Source organism: Fringilla coelebs, assembly GCF_963513975.1.
Source record: "Fringilla coelebs genome assembly, chromosome: 3".
Classification (NCBI taxonomy): Eukaryota; Metazoa; Chordata; class Aves; order Passeriformes; family Fringillidae; genus Fringilla; species Fringilla coelebs.
The window spans coordinates 17,169,323-17,190,742 of NC_140030.1; the positions used below are offsets into that span (position 1 = coordinate 17,169,323).

Consider the following 21,420-nt stretch of genomic DNA (forward strand, 5'->3'; position numbering starts at 1 on the left):
CTCTAAGTTTTGTTGGGGTTTTTTTTGACCAAAGACAGTAAATACTTGACTAGAACTTAAAAATTTGACATGCTATTGGGACTAAATGGTTTGTCAATATTAAAACTGCACATTAAAATAAAGCTTTCAGGAAGGAACTCAACTTGGAACATGTTGCATGTTTGATGACAAGAGCCTACCACCAAAGAACTGCTGATCTTTGAACAAAACAACTGTTAAATCATCAAAGGTATCCCACATTTCTTTTCTGAAATCCTTGGGTAAATCCTACATTGTCTACTAACAGAGTATTTTGTCCTAGTTAATTGGCAAAGGCAGTCCTTGAGTTTCTTTCCAGCAGGAAACCAATTAAATAGATGCAAGAGCAAAGCAGTGCTACTTTAAAAAAAACAAATAAGAGGGAAGAGCATAGGAACAGGCTGCTGGTTCTCCAAAAGAGTTGGAACAAGCCATTCTTTTAAAAAGAGGAGACACAAAGCAGTGTGTGTCCTTTATACTGGTGAGCACAGATGGGAGCAAGAGCATCTCCACTTGAAGCAAGGCACTTGGTGGCCTTCAGAACTCACCGTGCTGGGAAAGGCTAGAGCAGAGCAGCGTAGGAAGACCCTATAATGCAACAGAATAAATTCAGGGTTGTTTTCAGCCACCCCAAACTCTGTTTGAGATGGAGAATAGGGAGGATTTGGTATCAGACATAGGGGATCAGCTGTAAGCCAAGGCAGTGCTACATAAACACTAAACCCATGAAGTCTAATAGCTGAAGTCATGCAGTTGAGTTAACGGGGAGTTTGGGAATATGACTGACAAAACAACTAGGTCAGTAACTACCAGCACATTCATAATCTATCTGTACTTGAAAAGAACAAAAAAACCCTAAACCCCACTAAAGAAGGCCCATGGGAGATGGTGAAAATTAGAAGCATATGTAGACCAGGAGTCATCCAAATATTAGATTTAAAACATATTAAGCAAAAGCTGAACACATGGGGCTTCTAACCATGTGGTAGTTAGAAATTAATAAAAGTAACCAACCATTTGTAAAAATAGCTAATAAAGATTTAAGAAGTATTAAAAAAAATTGAAGCACTATAAAAGGAACAAGTATGGACACAGATAAATGGCACTAGAGTAAGAATTCAGAGTGCTGGGCAGAGACCCCTTCACCCAGGTACTGAACAGCAATACAGGCTCTCATACTTGGGCACAACACTTTAATAATGGGCAACAAACTGAGTTTAACTTCTAACCACAGATCTGATTCACCTGGGCTGGCTTGGAGAAGATGCTACAATATCTGCTAGTGACCTGAAATAACCAGCAGGTCTGGGTTCTTGCAAAGAAAGCAGTGGTTAGAGTTAGCAGATGGAAAAAGCAGGCAAAGTGGTATGTAGTGCATAAGACAATATAATTATCCTGTGACACAGACAGTTTGTGCTCTCTCCTGCCTTCCCTACTAACACTCAAAATTTCTTCTGTGGAGACTGGCTTTGCTGTTTGGTTAAAGAAAGCAGTGTTGAAAAGTAGCTGTTGGGCTTGGAACAGAAAGCTGAGGTTTCAGAGGGCTCCCAAGTGCTTGGAGAAGTTCTTTCCATACCCCCTGAGAAAACCAGCTTGCTTGTGCAGCTCAGCTTATGCCTGACAGACCAGCCACCAATCTGCTTCCTCCCCAGCCCTAAGCCTGAGGCTTGACAGAAATGGCAACCAGCACCTCAATTTATAACAGAAACATTAAAAGGACTGCAGAATAACATGGCAAGCTGTAAATCAGCCTTTTACCATGACAGAAAAGGAAAGGGATGAAGTGGGCAGTTTCCCTCTCTGAGATCCAGATCTCTCTAGCAGTTTTACTCCCATTATTAATCTTTATTTTGCAGTGTTACTTCAAGCAAACCAGCAAATTTTATAGAAAAGTGAAACTGAATTGAGATACGCAAAATGCAAGCCAGAAGAAAGCAGGAAGAGCTGAATGTGTTACTGCTAGGGATGGGAGGAAGATTTAGTAATACTGACATGACATGGAACACCAGAAAGAGCTATCAATTCTTGTTAGGATCAATACCTTACCAGGAGAATGGAAAACTGATCAGAGAAAATTAGAGGCTCCAGTGTAATGTCTGAACCTAAGGACAAGAAAATTTCTCAAGTACTGCTGCAATGGAATTGTGTACATTGCATTAAAAAAAAATAGAAAAAGTGGAAGAAAGCTTGTGAAAGCCTAGGAACTGACTGTTATGCAGCAACAAGATTCTTTTGCACAAGACAAAAAATTGCTTCAAGGTGTGCAGTGGTTACTTAACTTTATAAAGGTCAAAACACACAACAGCAGACTAGTGTCTTGACTTGTGCCTCTTTCCCTGCTTCATGCCTTGCCAGTACCTTCCAGCACATTTAATACTCTGCAGTAGTCAGTGCCCTCTATTTCCTTTCTTATACGCTGAACTGGAGAAAATTAACCATCCACAACACGCTAACTCTTGCCATCCCCTCTTAACAGAAAGGTGATCAATTTTACAGAACCTGGAACAAGCTACAAAAAGCCAATGTCACATACACATAGCATTCGTGTAAAAAATAAACATTCACAGCCAGACTTAGTTCTACAAACTTCAAAAGAGGTGAGAAATAACTCCTGATCAGGTTTTGGAATATGGTACGACCCCAAAATATCCTATGTTAGAAGCTAATACTGGTTTTAAAAAAAAAACCTGCCTGCAAAAACAAAATGAAAAAAATATAGGGAAAAAACCCCCCCAACATTTGAAATAAAGCCTCAGAAATGCAATCTACAGCTATTTATTTCAATAGGATGCTAAGTTTTTCTGCAGCACTAGAGGGGCATTCAAAACTAAGAATTAAAAGCAATGAAGGCTGAGAAGGCCATGCCTGGTCAGAACCACTTCCATGTCTATCTGAGCTAACCACAGACCCAAACACAAACAACCAGGTAAACAAAGAAACACAGATGAATTAAGAGTGAGCAGAGACAATTTACTTTTAAAAATTTTGCATACTGATAAATATTTCCCACCCTCAAACCCTTCTTTATTATTGGGGAAGTTTTTTGTGACTAAGGCAAATAAATACATTTAGTTTTTCATCTTGTTTCATTAACTATAATTAAAAATAAATTTTCTCTTGTGGCTGACATCACAGAATGAGTTTGTCACCTCCACAACGTAATTCTTTCTTTATGTCATAGGCTGAAAAAACACTTTGACTTTCATAGACAGATATTTACATCTTTATCAAATTTTATTTTAGTTACCAGTTTCCTATGTGGGACTGAGGCAAGTTTGTTTTGTCTTTGGCTACCGCTATAAGACAAAATAATAATGATGATTATGATAAGAATTCAAATTATTACTGTATCACTAGATCTTGATCACACACTTGTCACTAAATTATAAAGTCTATATAGACTTTATAGAATTATAAAGTCTATATAGGTCTCAACTATATAGACAGTAACCTAAGGTTACTGACAGCTACTTAGAAAATATCTTTATCGAAAGCAAAGCCAAAATATTTTGATTGTTTCCTTCCACAGTGAAATTAAACATTAGAACTATTTTAAGGTTATAAACAATGGAACAGAAATTACCAGCTCTAATAGAAAATCTGACCATTTCAAGCCAACACTAGATCATTTAGAGAAGAATTTTGCATTTTACTGGCAAACTCTGACTTTCCCCATCTGCTCCCTTCTCTCCCTATTAATGAGCAGGAGCAAGCTATGAAAGCATGTCTAAAGAAGATGACAAGAGCACAAGCCTCTTTAGATGCTTAGGAAAGATCAATGAGCTGTCCCCCTCTATGTTCACTATCACACAGACAGGAGTGGCAGGATCTTGCCTGCCAGACGAGGAAAATCAGAGGGCAACGCTTCTCTGCTTTGTATTAATCATCTGAGCTATGTATGGTATGTTCTTGTTCTTTACACAAATACCTCATGATCATCTGTATGCCACAAATATTTTCCAATACAGATCTCTGCCAGGACATGCTCCATTTCAGTAATCCCTTAGAGCCATTTCAGTGAAATAGGGTTGGAAGGCAGCAGAATGATTCAAGAACTCAAGGCACATTTTAACCGTCTATGTTCACAGGATGTCAGAGCTGTCCTTACACTGATCACAGGCCAGGAAAGATCATACAAGTTTACAGTTGTTTGACATTTGCCAGAACATAACACACTCACTTGTTTGAGAAAAGGAGAAGAAGACTGACCAGTTATGCATGCTTTTCTAAGACAATGGACACAGATCCTGAGGGTACGCTACACCTGTTTCTTCCCTCGTGTTTCAGAAAACGGGACATGGTGCCTGGAGAAATTTGAGGACCTTTAGAGGCACCTCAGCAGAAAACTAAAGCAGCAAGGTGAGAACAGAACAAGCTGCACTGACGAAAGAACACAGTGGTAAATGGGTGCAGAGACAGATGACTATGACAGGACTCCTCAGGAGAGGGATGGAGAGCTGAAGGAAGGGAGAGAGAGAGGCTGAGGGACCTTGGCTCATTTACCTTCCCACAAGGAGATAAGAAGAGCTGTGGTCACTCCCTGAATACCCATGATACAGGGTAAAGTACATCACTAAATGGAGGAGGAACTATTTTAAGAAAGCATTGACCCCAAGGACAGACATGTATAAACTTGCCATTTCCCACCTCTTATAAGGATTTTCTTCAAGTTTCTAAGTATCAGGAATGAATGATATGTTTCTAGCATAGTTTTCTAAAAGTAGGAAAAATGCTGCTTACTTGTAAGATGAAAGTTTATAAAAGGATTTAACTACAGCACTGTGAGGCACAAATAAAAAAAATCTTTCTGCTTCTTTGTATTTAAATTTTAAAGCAACTAGTTAAATTAAAGAACAAAACAATAAAACTGTAAATTTACTTTTTCCAACCACAATTTTTTTTTAAGCTAGGGATATGAAAGACAATATCAGCCATTTTGGTTTCAAGACAAATCTTATCTCTCTTCTTCCCCCCTCCCATTTAGATTTTTGGCTTGTAAAAAAGCTGTGAAAATACAGACCTTTCCACTTAGTACTAAAAAAATGGAGCAGAAAAAAACCAGATGAAAAATATTTAAACTAGATATAATTAAGAAATACTTCCTTATATTAAGATTTGTTAGTCAAGCAGAGCATACAGACTGTAACATTAAATCTTCAATACTTAAATATAAGCCAATGAGGGTATGATTATGTTTTCACAAGAGATTTTTCCTGTAGTCAAAATGAGTCAAGTGAGAACACCATTACACTTTGATAACTAAGCCAAGAATGAGTTTCAAAGAAAAGGAGGCAAAAATACTGTACAATCTGCTAGTCCATAAGTATGACTTTTTAGTACTATTTCCAGAAAATCAATGTGCACAAAAGTGGCATTGCCTGAAAAATGGAAAGCTACTAACAGCAGGTCACAAGCTCAAGCAAATAAAAAATCTAAAAATGCCATTACTTCTGCATATAGCCATATATTAGAGTAAGCATAATGCAGAACTTGCAGCTGTAGTGATATTAGCAGGATGACCTTTTCCAAACCACAGAGAAACAGACAGATTTTCATTATTTAAACACAAGTTCTACCGCCTTCTAAAAGATCTGAAACTAAATATGTGCTATATTTTTTGCTTGACTGGAGATACATTTACCAATTATATCAATAATTTGCTGTCTAGTACATATAGAACTGTAGCTATCTGAAAAAGGAAATAACTTTATTATCTCTCTCCCTTATTTGGAGTATGAACTATGTGGGACATATGGAGTACACAACAAATGGAACTACTGAATCAAAAACCATATATGAAAGCACAACAGGCACTGTTTTAGAGGTGAAGATATATTTTTATATGTGCTTTATAGATGTGTGTGTGTATATATATGCACATATATATGCTATGTAGAGATTTGAAAATGAAAGCCTAGTGAGCCCATTTTAGGTGGTACCATTAAGCTGTGCTTTGAGGGCTGCTATCAATCAAGTCTCTGTGACTTGGATTTTGCTAGGAGGCTAATTATAATGCAGATTTGGTTGTTTTCCTACATTTCTTTGGTAAATGAACCAACCCTTTTCATAGTAGAGCTCCATAATTAAAAGCAAATTTTGACAAATTCCCTCCTCTTACACTGCCCCAGGCTATGTGACTTCCACTTTCATGGGGAACCACAAGAGCAATTCCAAAGACTGTAAAACCCATCTCTCAGGCCCATTTTTCCCCTCCCACAGCTTCTGTTGGCATAAGAGTCCTATGAAAGTGTGGCTGCATTGAAAATTGCATCTGTCTGCGCCCCGGCCAAGTGTTATCACGACAGTCAAGGCAAACACCTACCACAACACTCTCCTTTTTCAGTCACAAGGATCCCATGAGTCTACGATTCTGGTAGTATTAGACAAGCCTGAAAGACAAAAGATAAGGGTCACACTTTATTTCAACTGACCATATCAAACCAGAACTGAGAGTTCCATTTTGCCAAGCAGCTTTTAAAATTGTGTGATAGTACAGTCTTAGCAGACAAAATTTTGTGGACTTGGCTAACAGCTAACAGCTGGACTTTGTGATCTTAGAGGTCTTTTTCAACTAAAAAATTGTATGACTATGAATTCAGAAAACAGCAACTGGCAGGAGTCCTACTTTCACTGAAAGCTATTTCCCATTTTTCAGCTTTTTCCAATAGTGTTTTTTCTCAGAAATAAACTATCAGCTCAGTTCCTTTCCAACAAATACTCATAAAACTTATTTACACAAACTGAGTATGTAGATTTTAAACATAAAACCTGTTTTTTGTTATCAAATATTAAAAAAAATGCAGCTTGGAATAAGTTTATAGCCAAACACACAAAATTCTCATCTTCCTTACTCATCTTAAGTTTTAAACAAGATGCTATTTAAAAATATTTGTAATTATTGAAGTATGCTTTAACATTTAAACTCGTAAAAATAAGTATTTTTTCATTCTCATTCTGCAACATTTTCATCCTCCACTGATTTCCATTTAGAGGGAGATGTGATATGGGAAAAATATCTACCATACTTCTAGAAAAAACAAACAGTAATTACTGTTACTCAGGCAACCAGTGCTCGAAAAAAGCTCAGATACATGTACTCCAAAATTCTAAGCTACTGATCAGTTATGCAGCCAACAGCTCTGTCACCAAAACAAGGTTCCCCCCTCACTTCTTCCACATCCTCCACACTTCAATCTTCCCCTCCTACTTCTTTAAAACAAATCTTGCTTGAAAATTAGGAATACTGACAAAAATTGTTATTGCCCTCTTCCTGAATTATCTTGACATTTCAGGAGGAAATTAAAAATTTATTTTCATTATGGTCTATCTACTTGTAAAATAAGAAAGCTGCTTCCTGTACCTTGGGGTGAGAAGGTCCATGGGATGTATTAGATTCTTAACCTGAACACCACAAATTATTACACATTTACCAAGTACCCTGACAGCATGATAAGTAGCTTTTACACAGATAACAAATATTGCATAGGCATCCAACCTGCCTTGGGCTGGAAACCTCGAGAGATTCACCACTTTCTCTAATGGCAGGAAGGGCAATTTACTGGTTTGAAGAGCTACAGCTCTTCACCTTTCCATGTAGCTCTTCAGAGAGTGTTTCTAGTTATGTTTATCACTCTCTAAATGGGAGGAGGAAAATTAATTTAAAAAGGAAAGAATTGACTACAACACACTTTCTTGTCAATGCAGTCTCTTGTACAGTCGCGGTATGGTTAGCGCTTAAGTTGCTTTCAAACTCATTTCCTAAAGCTCTACCACAGATGTTTTTCATCTCTTCTGCCAGCTCTTTCTTTTTAGCACCCAACTTGTCCAGGGCCAACACTCTCAGTCATTGCATCAGCTTCATCTGACTTATGCATCTCCTAATCTCTTTCTTCCTCTGAAAACCCTGCCCTTGCCAGCACCTCACTAACCGCTCTACCAGCGCTGCCTTCCTGGGGCCCTCTCTCCCACTTGTATCTCGCAAAGGCAGGAGGCATCCTCAGGAAACAAATAGTTATTTATCAGTAGGGTTTGTCACTCCTCCTGTTTGCTCCTGGGCAATCTCTTCCAACTACAAAAATTCAGTTTACCCTCTCCACAAAAGGATCTCACAGATTTACCTCCTATTCCAAGTCTCTCTCTCTTCCCCCTTATCCAAACTGGAAATTTCAACCCTTCTCTCTGACATTTCCTCAGAGTTATCCAGCTATTAGGTTGAGCTCTACACAGATGGACAAACCAATTATCTCCCCTCCCAAGACTTTCCCAAGAGGCTCTTCTTGAACAGCCAGCATCCTGCCAGTCCCCCAGCCTGCAGGCTGATCATTATATTCAACAAGAAGCTGTATGTCCAAATCCTGTAGAAAGAACACGCATATAATGTACATAAAATGCAGTGTTTTTTCTGAATTCTTAGACAAAAAAAAATGGTTATCCTGGTTTATAAAATGGTATCCTTTTATCCGAAAAGATCTTCCTCCTTTTCTCAAGCTTCAACCAAATGAATCCAACCTCAAGAATTTCTGAAAGGACAATGGCCATTTCCTGCACATGCCACTGGGCTATTTTAACTCTTTTATTGTTATTTAATTCATGCAAACTGCTCCCCAAATACTATTCCCATAGTTTTAAAAACCTGCTCAGTCTTCTCAGCCTTTTCTCTTGATCATTTTTTACTGATGTTTTATCCTGCATCAGCAGCTAAACAATTTATCTCACAAAAATGACCTGACTATCAACATTCAACAGTTTTTAGACATTTAACTTTGGATGACATGAAGCCTGTATTAAAATTATCTGAACAGGAATCCAGTAACTACTAATAAAAATGCAGGTGGAAAAAAAAGCAGTCGCTCACACTCGACCCTTTCCATATTACATAATTTCCAGTAATTTTTTCACCACTAATAATTATTGTGGCTCTTTCTATTCACCTGAAGGTTTTCAGAAGACCTTTTAAAGATGTAAAAACTTGGATCAAATACACAAGTTGAACGTTATTGTCATTAGTAACACCTCCATCATGCCAGAAGAAAAATGCTTATTTTATAAATCCCATCAACCAAGGATTAAATTAGTCCTATCTTCCCCTCCTATAACAGTACACTGATACCTTAAGAGTCCTGTCTGTATCCAGCTTGATCCCAACACTTTTGCAGAGTTGCTGTTCCCCAGGATGCAGCCCCTCGTGCTTCATGTCTGGAAAGCTTTTCACCAAGAAAACTGAACAGCTAAATCCTGTAAAAATACCTTTGGTTTTACTCATCAAAAAGACATAAATCATTATTTGTGGCTACTTACTTATTATTACAATCTGGTAAACAGCATAATTGCTGTTTATGAATGCTTTTGGTTTTTTTTAAGCTTCTGTCTTAGAAATGAGAATGTTAAATGGCATCCTGCCTAGGCCCAGTCCTGGAACATTGTGATTCTCAGTTTATTTCCCACACATACCTATCTACTTGTTTATATCTTACAGCTGGCTGCTGCGCCATTCACCTGGCAGGCTTCTGCTGATGTGCTGTTATGGTTTCCCAACAAGAGAAACTGTATTGTACAGAGTCACAAGCTGACAGGCAGAAAAATCAAAAAACCTGTGTCAGCCTCAGCAGAGGACTAGTGGCAGATGTGGGAAGAAAGGCTGCGGGATCTACTCTGTATTTGTGTGACAGCCCATGGGTCATCTGTTTTTTTGTGTCAGCCAAGAGTAGCCAGGAGGCACAAATGGCCGTGAACTCATCTCTCTGCACTTCATCCTGTCAGAGCTTATGATGCAGCTCACAGCCCGGCAGCCACAAGGTCCAAGGACAAACGCTAAAGGGCACACAGGGAAGAGGATGAGGTTTGACAGGTTATATGCACAAGAAGGAATTTCAGCTTTGGATTCTCACTTTACTTACGGTGGTGACAACTTGTGATTATGCAAAACATATCCTCAGCAGCCTCCTTAGCTTTGTCAGGAGACAGCATTTCATACAGTCCTACACTGTCAGCCCTAGTCACAGGGGGAAGGGAGCGAAAGATGAGATCCCTCAGCAGCACCAGCTCCCACAGCAGCCAGGGACACAACACAGTTTTCAAAGGGAAATTCTGCTGTGCAAGAACAGACCACAAACAAATTGAAGACCTATGCCAAAGAAACACAGAGCTACATCCTGGAAACTTAAGCAAAATTTAGGTGTACAGCTAAGAGAGAAGCCCTTATGAACTCTGGGTAAAGCTCCTTGCTGCACAGTGCCAGCTTAAGTATGCTGTTGCTCAAGCCAGGAGATGAAATTCCCATGGATTCCCTGAAGCAGAGTAAGAAGCCACCCACCTGCTACAGTCCCTCCCCTCCTTCCCTCTGGTTTACATATCCCACACCATTTTCTCCCGGCAAGCAATATTCAGGTTACCATGGCTGAACAGCTATTTGACTGGCTGGTTCTCAACAGTGAGGTGCTTTTCATCTGATCACATGTGGGAAGCTCTTTAAAGGCTTTTTAGAGAAAGCAGCTACATGATTTCATGAAGGCAGAAAAGCTCAAAGCTTTGTGATAAAAGGCATTTTAATAGATCCATTCATACTAATACAGGAGATACTGTGTGCTGAAAACAGGGAAATTTAAGACATTTCTAGCATGATAGGCCAGAAGATTTAATTGCTAGCTTTGCTTTGAACTTGACAGCTATTACTACTCTACTAACTCTTGGATGCACTTCTAAAGAAGCTTTCTCATTTTAGATTTTTTTTTTTAAGAAGACATGGTTGGATTTAACTATCAGGTTTATTATAATATATATAATAGAAAAGCACACAGAATTGAGTCTTTGTGAGAAGACAACTCCCCACCACATACACACCTGCTTATTAAAAAGCTGGAACGGAAAATGTCTTCCCTGCATTTATTTTTCCCTCCAATGAAGAACAAACAATCAAAACCTGTGGTTAAAATAATGAAATCACAATTACATATTCATTTTACCAGATATGCTTTTCTAAGCCTTCCAGAAGATCCCCAAATGCAGTAATGTTGTCTAAACATTGCCTATTTTCCTATAAAAAGGTAGACTAGGCATATTACACCACTTCAAAAAATAATGTAATTTTTTGGGGAAAAAAAATGCCTTTTCCACATGGCTTGTCAAATTTTCAAGGGAAAAATATTAAAATAATTTGATCATAATTGGGATCTGAGTGAGGTGTAAGAACAGTTTATATTCTGCAACTTTTCCATAATTAGGTGAGAAAATAAACCCATTTTTATTTCCCTCATTAGCAAGTATTTTTAAAGTTACTGTTCACTGACAAGTACTAGAGATAAACTAAAAAGGGTCTAAGGGGTTCAGTCTGACCTAGAAATCAACACAGACTTAACCTGACCTCATTTTGTCAGTCAAACACAAATGGACCAAAGAAGTTGCCTGTAATCTCAGATACATTGAAACACACAAGGTATTTGACCAAAAGGAAAAAAAGGAAATACTCTTGTTTTGAAGACCATAGATTCACATTCCTTCCCTCTTGAAACCTGACCACACAGGAGATGTGCTGGGTGAAGACAAACACACCAGGCAACTCCTTCCAGGCTACAAAGTGGCCCCACAACACAGATGTGAACTGAGGTACAGCTGCATTTTGCATAGGCTGAACCAGATAGACTGACTTGGCAATGGCTCCATCACTGCACCTGGCAGTGAACTGTACAGCCAAAATAAAGGCAAAACAGGAGGCAAAAAGAAATTGATATAATGGCATTATCCCAAAGCATATACCCCCTGTAACCCTGGAACTTTTGGGGATAGTTGGCCTATGCCTGCTGGATGAGAGCTGTTTCAAGATGACTGTCAGTACTCTTCTATATCTTGTGCTAAGAGAGGACTGTGGTTCTTGGATGGAAAAGGGAATTACATAAACAAATTATCTTCAGTCTTCTGCCTCAAGTTTCCCATAGAGTGTCAAAACTAAGTCAACTAACCAACACCCCTCTCCTAACACAAAGAGGAGAACACAGGGATAGAGTGAAAAGAGGGAAAAGATGCAAACAGGAATTGTCATGAAAGAAAATACAGCTCCATATACAGATTACCTATTCCCTTTCCTGTGTGCTCATTTATGACAAGTTATGCAATGCTGCAATTCATAACACCACAGCAGCCAAAGGCCCACTCAACCTGGCTGTCTTCATGGCTAGCACCAGACAACCCTCTGAGAGGTTCTGGAATAACACCTTTTACATCACACAGCACTGCTCATGCACTGGCAGCCTGCACACATTAAGAGTTCATACAGATTAAGCTGTACCATCAGATGCCCAACATTTGGTCATTTTGGGACACACTGCCCCAAAGCCACTCTGCATCTGCATACTTTGCATTTGTGGTACTTTCCCAGAATAGATGATATCTACAAAAGTATACTGCATTGAGAGGAAAACATTAATGTTTTCTGAGGAATTATTATATTTTTTTATTTGACAGTTTCATTATACTCCTTAACTGTTAACATCCAAATAATTTCAACATTCAAATCCACCAAATATTTTTGGAAACAATTTATGCAAAGTATCCCTATTTCAAAAATATCCTCATTTCCTTATTTCCATGTACTGAATGGCTGCTGAATAGGAAGAAGAATATGGAGAAGAAGAAACTGGAGGCAGCTTTTTGTATTATCATGAAAAGTAACTTGTTTTAAAGAAATATGGACACAGTATATTCAGGAAAAAATCTCTCTGCTAAATGAGGGAATCTTTTCTGATCCCTGCAGACTTTCCAACACTGTAGGTATGTAATAGTTTCAAATGTCAGGAGCCACCTCAATTAAAGAGAAAGTCAATTTGGCACTTAGACTCCTGAAGAACAATGATGCAAATCACAGAAAGTTCTGTGACAAAGCCCCTTTGAGCATGAATAAAAACATGATGTGCTTTATCTGATGCACATATTCAAAAATTAAGTGTTTGTATAAAATAAGAACACAAGTCTTGAAAAATATTCTTTATTTTCTTTTTACAGCATTTACTGTTTTCAGGTAGTAGAGTTCTACATATTTTCACTGAATGGAAAAAATCAAAGCCTGACAAATGCCTGGGAACAACCTCATTGAGCAACCTCCGGTTTTCTCCCACTCAAGCACTGAAACAGCTGGACAGCAAACACAAAGACTTTAGCTAATATGAAATACCTAAACTCAGGTCTACAGCTCCAACAAAGAGCATTTCCTACACATTTCAAGGAAGACCTAATTGTTGAGAGACAGATACTAACCTTCTGCAGCCTTTCAGCCATTTCCAAGAGCTTGGACACATACTGTCTTTCATTTAAGCCTGCTTGTTTTAAGTTTCTTTGACTGTAAAGATTTTTTTTTCTTTTAAGAGAATGATTTCCTCTCTTTCCTGTAAAGCTCCAGATACTGTGAATTCTTCATAACCAGTAGGGCTGAATAAGTTCCATATTAAGGCAATCACATGGAAACTCCCTTGGTATTGAGAAAACAAATGGATTTTCACATTAGGCGAGGTGATTTTGATAGGACATCCTTATGTGCACATATTGTTTTACCCTGGAACTCTCCAGGTTATAGTTTTAGTAACATCCTGTCCAGCACAGCACAAAAACTGTTTTGTTTTGCAGGCTTTTTGTGGTTTTTTTTTTTCCCCTTCAAAAATAGCACCATCTTTGCCCTTCCACAGTTCAAGATCAGAATTGGTTGATAGCAGAGTGAAAATACACTGTCATTTCAATGAAAAGGATGGGCTCAGTGTCATGGAGTGAGAAACAAAGCTTCATGAGAAAAGATCCTAAGGCAAAAGGGAAAAAGCAGAGATCCCCACTGCCCTTGCAGCAATCCCTTCTGAAGCTGCTACTAACAGCAGTGCTGCCAGCCAGCAAAAAGGTACATCACTATTATTAGCACAATGAAGGGGCACAATGTTTTGACTCTTTCTTATATTGGCAGCTGTGGTGAATCATCCCATCCAAAAGCAACTATTCCTATTAATAAAAGTTACAAGGACATGCCTGTGTTGGTCTGAAGACCAATACAGTAGAATCATGGAGGACAGGAAACAAAATCAAACCAAAGATATCCCCAAAAACCCCCATGCAGACCTTTCAGAGAAGACTGAGAAAAACAGTAAACTTTCCAAAAAAGAGCAGCCCCTGAAAAGAGATTCATCTCTAACTATAAGAAAGCTTCACAACAGTAGTCTAAATTGAAAAGCAGGGAACACAGTCAAACGTTGTATTTCATTCAAATCTGTGAAATTCACCTTTCTAAGGAGCTAGTGGAAATGGGAAGTGACTGATGCAAATATTTAGCACTGACAGTTTGCCAAAAAGATATCACATTCTTTGGACTTATAAGCTGTCTATGAATTTGTCATACCTTGATTTTTGACTAAATATGTAGCATGAACTTAGAATTACCCTGTTGCTCCCACTGAAGTGAGATTTTATTTTTAAGACAATGACAAGCTAGAACAAAGAGAACAGAAGACAGAGAAATGGCTTATCACACTCCTAGTGACTCTACAGATGAAAAGGGGTTAAAACAGTAAAACCACTAAGAACTATTATGTTTCACCATTAACAAAAGCCAGTGGTGAAACCTTTAAGAATGGATTTTCAGACATAAATCCATGCAAAGTAAATGGTCAATGCTGCTGCCCCAGTGGGACATCACAACATGCAAGAAAGGAGATAGGTAACTTGGCGTTATATATTCTGAACACCACCACAGCTGAGGCCCAGTGACAGCAGCAGTTTGATGCAGCCAAGCTGTTTGCTTCCACAAGCAGCAGAAGGGAAAAATACAGTGGAGAGAAGGATGAACTCACAATACAGAGAATTGCTCCCTTAGAGCCACAAGGATCCAAAGTACAGGGCACAACCAGAGAGCGGAGCCACCTACAGCATGGAAAGTTGTCAGGGTCAGCAGCACTGCTTTGAGCAAGCTTCACACAGCACCAATTCTTCCAGCACAACCTTCCCCAAGGTCAGAGACTGTCACATCACATGGTAAAGAGAAAAAAACAAGCTTGCAGCCTTGAGATAAACTTACATCCTGCAGGTGAGTATGAATGGATGAGCAGCCACAAACTTTGAAGGTTTTTAAGTGCTTACCATCAGAACTGCAGATAGTACATACTGCACCTGTAGGAAGCAGCTGGCTTCAGCTCTTGTAGCAACTACGAGGTTCACCACCATGTTGTGCTTAACCTGTATCAATTCCACTTCTCAGTGATTAACAGGAAGAGAGAACCACTCTTTTTTACCTGAGGCACAAAGCTTATGAGGTCAGCTCAGTGTTTGGAGCAAGCCAGAGCCCAGCAGGCTCCAAGTGTGGTCCAGAGGATCAATGAGACCAAACAACAAGACGGAATAAACATCAACAGCCCATTTGAGCTGGCACACGCATCCTACAGCTGTGAGTGAGGTTATCCTAACTCTCACAGCTTTCCAGCAACAGTGAGACCTTATGAATACTGCCACATCTTTGCTAGAAAGCTAGACACACACACACAACTAAGAAACAATAACTGACACCAGCAAAACCTGGTGATTTAAAGTAGAGAGAATTCATCAGCAAACCATTCAAAATACAAGTTACCAATAAATATCAGAAGTACAAAGGAAAAAACCAGGAAGCTCTAATAAAAGCTGGGGCTTGGATTGGTTGGTTTTATTTAAATACGGTCTGCCTTTCCACAAATCTAACATACCTAACACATCCTCAACACGTATCTTTCGGTCAGTATTTCTTCCACTAAAGTAAGAATAGACAGTACACATCAAAGGTAAAAGTAATGCATAATTAATCTTAGAAAGTAGGTGTAGGTGTCTTCTCCTCTGGGCTCCAACTGCATGACAGGAAATACATTATTCATGAAGGAAGATGATGGTACAACACTAATCAAGTCAGCATGACAAGACAAACAAAGACCACAAGATGTATTCAACAGATAGCAGTGTGCAAAAGTGATCAGCTAGCTGAAAGGTTCACACAGAGTCTGTTTACAGAAAACAAACACAGAGAAGAAATACAGAAATAAGACTGAACCGTTTCAGTTTGCATCCTATTAAGTTTTATTCCATTTGGGGAACAATCTTTATATGATACAATTACAAAGAAAGTTTCTGGGTATCTAAAGACTTGCTATTACACAGTAAAATCAATAAAAGAGTTAAAATAATTATTTTAACAAACAGGAATTCACATAAGTAGGACATGTACGAAGAATAATAAAATAAATAATACTAAAATAAAATCTTTTAAAAAAACAGTGACTCTTTCCTTTCTCATCATGCACTTTTTGCCATATTATAAAGCTACTTGGGGCTAAAGACTAAACACTTGCTCTTCTTCATATTCAAAAGTGTTGCAAAAATACTCAGTAATGAAAGAAAAGTATAATTTGAAACTATGTCAAAAAATAGGAACACAATGTAAGTTGATTTGTAAGCAACAGGGGCAGTAAAACCTAGTTTCCTAGGAATGTGTGTCAAAGTTGCAGGAAGAGTTCAGATTTCAATCTGTCCTTCAGAAAGCATCTTTCCATCTGCCAAGGCTACCTACTGCCAGAAGAGGTGTAGGTTTATCAACCATAAGCCACCATCTCACAAATGCAACTGGAATTGCTCAAAAGGTTTAGAAATTAAGAGCAACAATGAAAGTCAGACATTCACAGAGTTGCACGCAATCTCTGCTTTCTCAGAAAACCAGGCTAGAAATATATAAATATTGACTGCACATAGCTTGGTCTTGAACTTGGAAGTTTCTGTTACCAGACTGCACTGGAGACATGAGCCTGACCACACAAGTCGCAGAGCATTGCTCTCATTCTGTCGGGATGGATGTATTTCTTAATAGGGAATAGAGAGATGAAGGGAAAACCGTAGTAATAGAAGGAAACCCAGACTTAAAAAACATTCATTTTCCTCCTAAGAGGACAAACACTGTCTGAAGCATCAGCCCCAGAAAAATACAGCTGCTTTACAGAACACAGCAAGACCCCTCCTGTCACCCCAGGGAGGGGGCATTTCGGCAAGGAACAGACTCTGCTCACCCATACCACCATAACCATCCTGTGTGGTCACTGCAGGGAGGCAGCCCTGACTGAAAATATTGTGTAGGAGGACAGCAGGCAACCACTTCTGATGCTTCTGTCAGACCTGCCCCCATCAGAGAAAGGAAAAGTAAGAGAGATATATTTATATTCATACATTGCATAAAATGCTCTATCTAGCATATATTTTATATCCATACACATAAAAAGTATATATAGAAGGAAATTAATAGCTGTGAGATTATAAAACCCACACACAGATCCTCATCAGCGATTAAACATGAAGCAAATCAACTGCTGAACAACGACAGAAATAATAAGCACAGGAAGAAGCTGATCACATACCTGATTATCAAGGGCTAATAACGGATTTTTGCCTCAATATATTTTCCTAATTAATTTTCATATTCCTGGCTAAATATAAGAGTTGTCTGCAAGGACTGGATGTGTAGTATACGATTCTTATGCAATATATGATCTATTTAGTAGAGAGTAGAGTTGCAGCAAAGGCTGGTCTGCTGAAACTGTCTCCAAGATCCATAGTGGTAGCTTTCACAGCCTGTAGCTCATACTGGAGTTCTATGGTTACAGGAAATAACCCAAATACTCCAGAAACAGAACAGACAGTAAAATTTCCAAGTGAAATTCAAGAATAAGACTCCAAAACTATGGAATCTGGTTGTTCACAAGCAAAGCAGTGATCAGTGCAAATAAAACTGAACATTTGTAAGTAATAAAAAAATTACACCTGAACCTGGTAAGTTAGAACTTTATTTTCCAGACAACCTGAAAGACCTGTCCACATTCTGAAGTATTTCAGATGATCCATTGGACATCATGAAGAAGAAAAAGTTTGTATTTAATAAGCTTCAGTGCATTTTTTCAATCCAAAGCCATTTCCATTCAATATAAACAGGATGAAGTTTTATTAAACTGCCATAGTGATACCTGGAGGATAACAGCAAGGTGTTTCAATGCAACAAACTACCACTCACTTGATTTTCTATGAATAAAAAGGTGAAAATGTTGCTGTAATAAGGAAGTAACAGTCATGCCAAGACTAGGACAATCTGACAAGATATTCTGTCCTCACAGTAAATAAAAAGTTACCAGACATACTGATTCACTTTCTCTGTTCCTCTTTTTCTTCAGCCTTTTAGAAAGGACACTAAACAGTATTACCACTCTAAGTGGCACCATCAGGAAACAACCAAGCTATTTGAAAATCCATTTTATACTATCTTTGCCAGCTCCAGAATTTGCTGACTGCATATGCAGAAAAAAATGTAAGCATTTCTGATCCCAGTTGATTAGGAAATACAAAAAACATACCGCTTTGCAGCAAGCAGCCAGAAGAGCAAGTCTATTTTCAACAGCTTCTTCCTCCCAGGCATCAGAAGTGAAAACCAGACATTATCATTATGATCTTTTTGTCTGATTGCCTTCAAAATGAATTTTATGAACTTGCTTCCACAAAGCAATACAAAAAAGGATCATGCCTTATAAAAAGAACAGCTGACCACAGCCTAAGCTAGACACAGCAGAATAACTGCGCCACTAAAAATGAGGGGTGGGTTAGTTTGTAATTGTTTTCCATTTCCTTTTTGTAACCCAAGATGTAAAAAGGAGCACAATGAAAAGCAAGTCTCTTAATCAACCCACAGACTACTAACTCAATTGCATAACTATTGATACTAATCCAGAGGAAATATGATGGTAAGTATAACAGGTTCCAATTCCCCTGCTGCATCAGGTCTTTAAGAGAGAGAAAAGGTCTGTGCATGCTGACCAGGCTGCAGGATGATCAGAGCCATTATTTTTCCCTGAATCAGCACTGGGAGGGCAAATACGAGTTTTCTGCCAGCCTATGAGAGCATTCCTGTAAATACAGCAGATACACTGAAGCCATTCATACCCACTGTATGACACTGCAGCCAAAGCTCATGTTTAAGACAGCAGCTTTGTCCTCTGGCTTAAGTGAAAGAAAAGTTGTCAGAAGTTATAAAAAAAAAACAAACCACATGAAATCTTACAAATACTTGGAATATAGTATTGGGGGGAAAATAAACCAACCCAAACTTAAAAACAAAGAACTTAAGCAACTATACAGCCTTTTTTCCCCCTACAAATTATTGCCCTAAAATACTGAATCAGGCAAAAAAAAAAAAAAAACCAAAACACTCTGTGTTACTTCTAATAGTGTAAAAGTGTAACTTTCAAAACTGTGCTTCAAGGGCAAAAATCTACAATAACTGAAGACAACAAACACATGATTTGATCTAGCTGCTCCTAGGATATGAATCATGGTGATTTAGATATGAGGGGAAATCAACCCTCTGCTTTACATAAAGGATGGCTTATTCAAAGCAGTTATATCAAATTGAAACACCTATCGTTGTAGTATTATTTCAATCACAAAGTTTTTTTCCCCCTCATAATACAGAGATTGCACAAGAGGATAATGATAATGAGGCATGATGGTCAGAGAAAGGAGGGGAGGGGGAGTAAAAAAATAAAACTTCATCCCAGAGAGCAAGGATGGCAGTGGGGAGAACTATTTTTCCCTCCTGCCACTACTCTTCTCACTTGATCTTGCTTCTCCTGAGTTTTTAACAAGCTTCACATCAGGACACCTTGATCCCTCACTGCCAGGAAAAAATAAGTTTTCCCACACTGTAAAGTCCCATTAAAGTATAAACTAACCATTTTCATTAAAAGCACAATTCTCCCCCTCACTGTACTGCAACCCCACACACTCTTTCAATCCCCCAGTGACCGCTTCACTAGCCTCTGATGCCTGTGACAGAAGCGCACACAAGCAGACAGGCCAGCCACCAGAAGTTTACACTACTGATGTAATCTCTCCAGTAGCACTCTGCCCAAGAACATGTAACTTCAGCTGAGCCACTCCTGGGCCAGCACTGATAAGCTAATGCGAAATGAAGCAATCCATTTCCCAATGTAAACAGTTGTTTGGCTATACGGGGAACAATATAAACAAATGGCTCTATTTATAAATCATCATTTATGCTTGTTATAGAACAGGAATATTATGTTCCAGGACAGAAGTGACAGTATTTCCAAGAACATAGCAAAAATTCAAAGAGCTGGTATCTTCTTCCATCAACCTGCCCTGCTGACACTCCCAGTTTCGGTACTATAGAAGCAATAAACACATGATGCGGGGCCTGATCTATTTAGGAACAAGATACCCTTGATCCAGCGGGTGAGAAGACAACCTCATTATGGTACCTACGGATTCTTCCAACAGCTCAAAAAAACTCAACGGTAGCATCACTTCAACTCCGGGAAGAAAAACCCGAGCCTTACTCCTACTTCCTCCACCCCCGCAACCCAAACGATCCGGTTTCTCCCCAGGCTGCACACTCCGCTTGTACTGAGAGCACCGGCTGGGGGTGGCACTCCACAGACCCCTGCACTCGTTATTTCCCCCTCTCCGAAGAGCGGCTACTGCACTCCAGGGCACTGGCTGGGCTCTTTCCAGCCGTTTTCGCTCGTTTATGGAAACCCCAAGACAGAGCACACGCGGGGCTGAGCTGCCGCTGTCATTACGCCCCCGACGCGACGCTCCGCCGGCGGCAGCGCTTCCCGCCGGCAGCCTGCGCCCCGCCGTGCCCGCCCCGCCGCAGGGCACCGCTCCCGGCACAGCGCCCTGCCGCCGTGGGCTCCCGGCGGCCGGCAGGGCTACGGCCGCCGCGGGGAACGCCCGCCGCAGCCCTTCACGTAGAGGGGTCGAGGGTGCCCGTGCGCTCCGGCACCGCCTCCCGCTGCCCCAGCGCCCCGGGAGGCGCCCCCGCTCCCCCGCCCGCCGCCCCGGCCGCCTTACCGTGCCGCTGCAGCCCCTGCCGGCGCGGGGCAGCCCGCGGGCGGTGCGCGGCGCTGTCCCGCGCTAGCCCGCGGAGCCGCGGCAGGACGACGCCGCCACCCCAACCATGGTCTCCACCCCCCGCGGAGCCGGAGTGTGCGCGGCGGGCGCCGCTCCCGGTCTTTTCTCCGGCGGGGGAGGAGGAGGGTGGGGTGAGGGCGGGCGGGGGCGGGCGCGCCCGCGGCGGGCGGGCGCCATTAACGGCCGCGCTCGCGCCGCCGCCCACTTTGAAGCGGCCACGCCGCGCCAGGCACAGCGGCGCCCCCTGGCGGCGGCGGGCGGCGCCTCCCCGGCGCGGGGATCCCGGGATTTCCCGCTTGGCAGCGCCGCCCGCCCGGGCGTGCCGAGCCGAGCCGAGCCGAGCTGGGCCGGGCCGGGCCGAGCCGCCGGTTGTACCGGGAGGCTTTTCATCTGCTGGAAGCTATAGCACTTCGGGTTGCCTCAGCGTGATGAGCCGCGCCCAGCAGGTCC

At 40.5% G+C, this 21,420-nt stretch overlaps 1 protein-coding gene across 1 annotated transcript in view; it reads right to left on the reverse strand.

The window, feature by feature from the left end:
- The window catches only part of RNF144A (ring finger protein 144A), a 62,424-nt gene extending 41,373 nt beyond the window's left edge, over positions 1-21,051 (reverse strand). Inside the window, exons 1-2 of the mRNA XM_084203640.1 lie at positions 20,911-21,051; positions 6,341-6,407 (exon numbers count right to left, since the gene is read on the reverse strand). The gene's annotated coding sequence lies outside the window, so the exon portion shown is untranslated. The remainder of the gene's footprint in view (positions 1-6,340; positions 6,408-20,910) is intronic.
- Between the last annotated feature and the right edge of the window lie 369 nt (positions 21,052-21,420).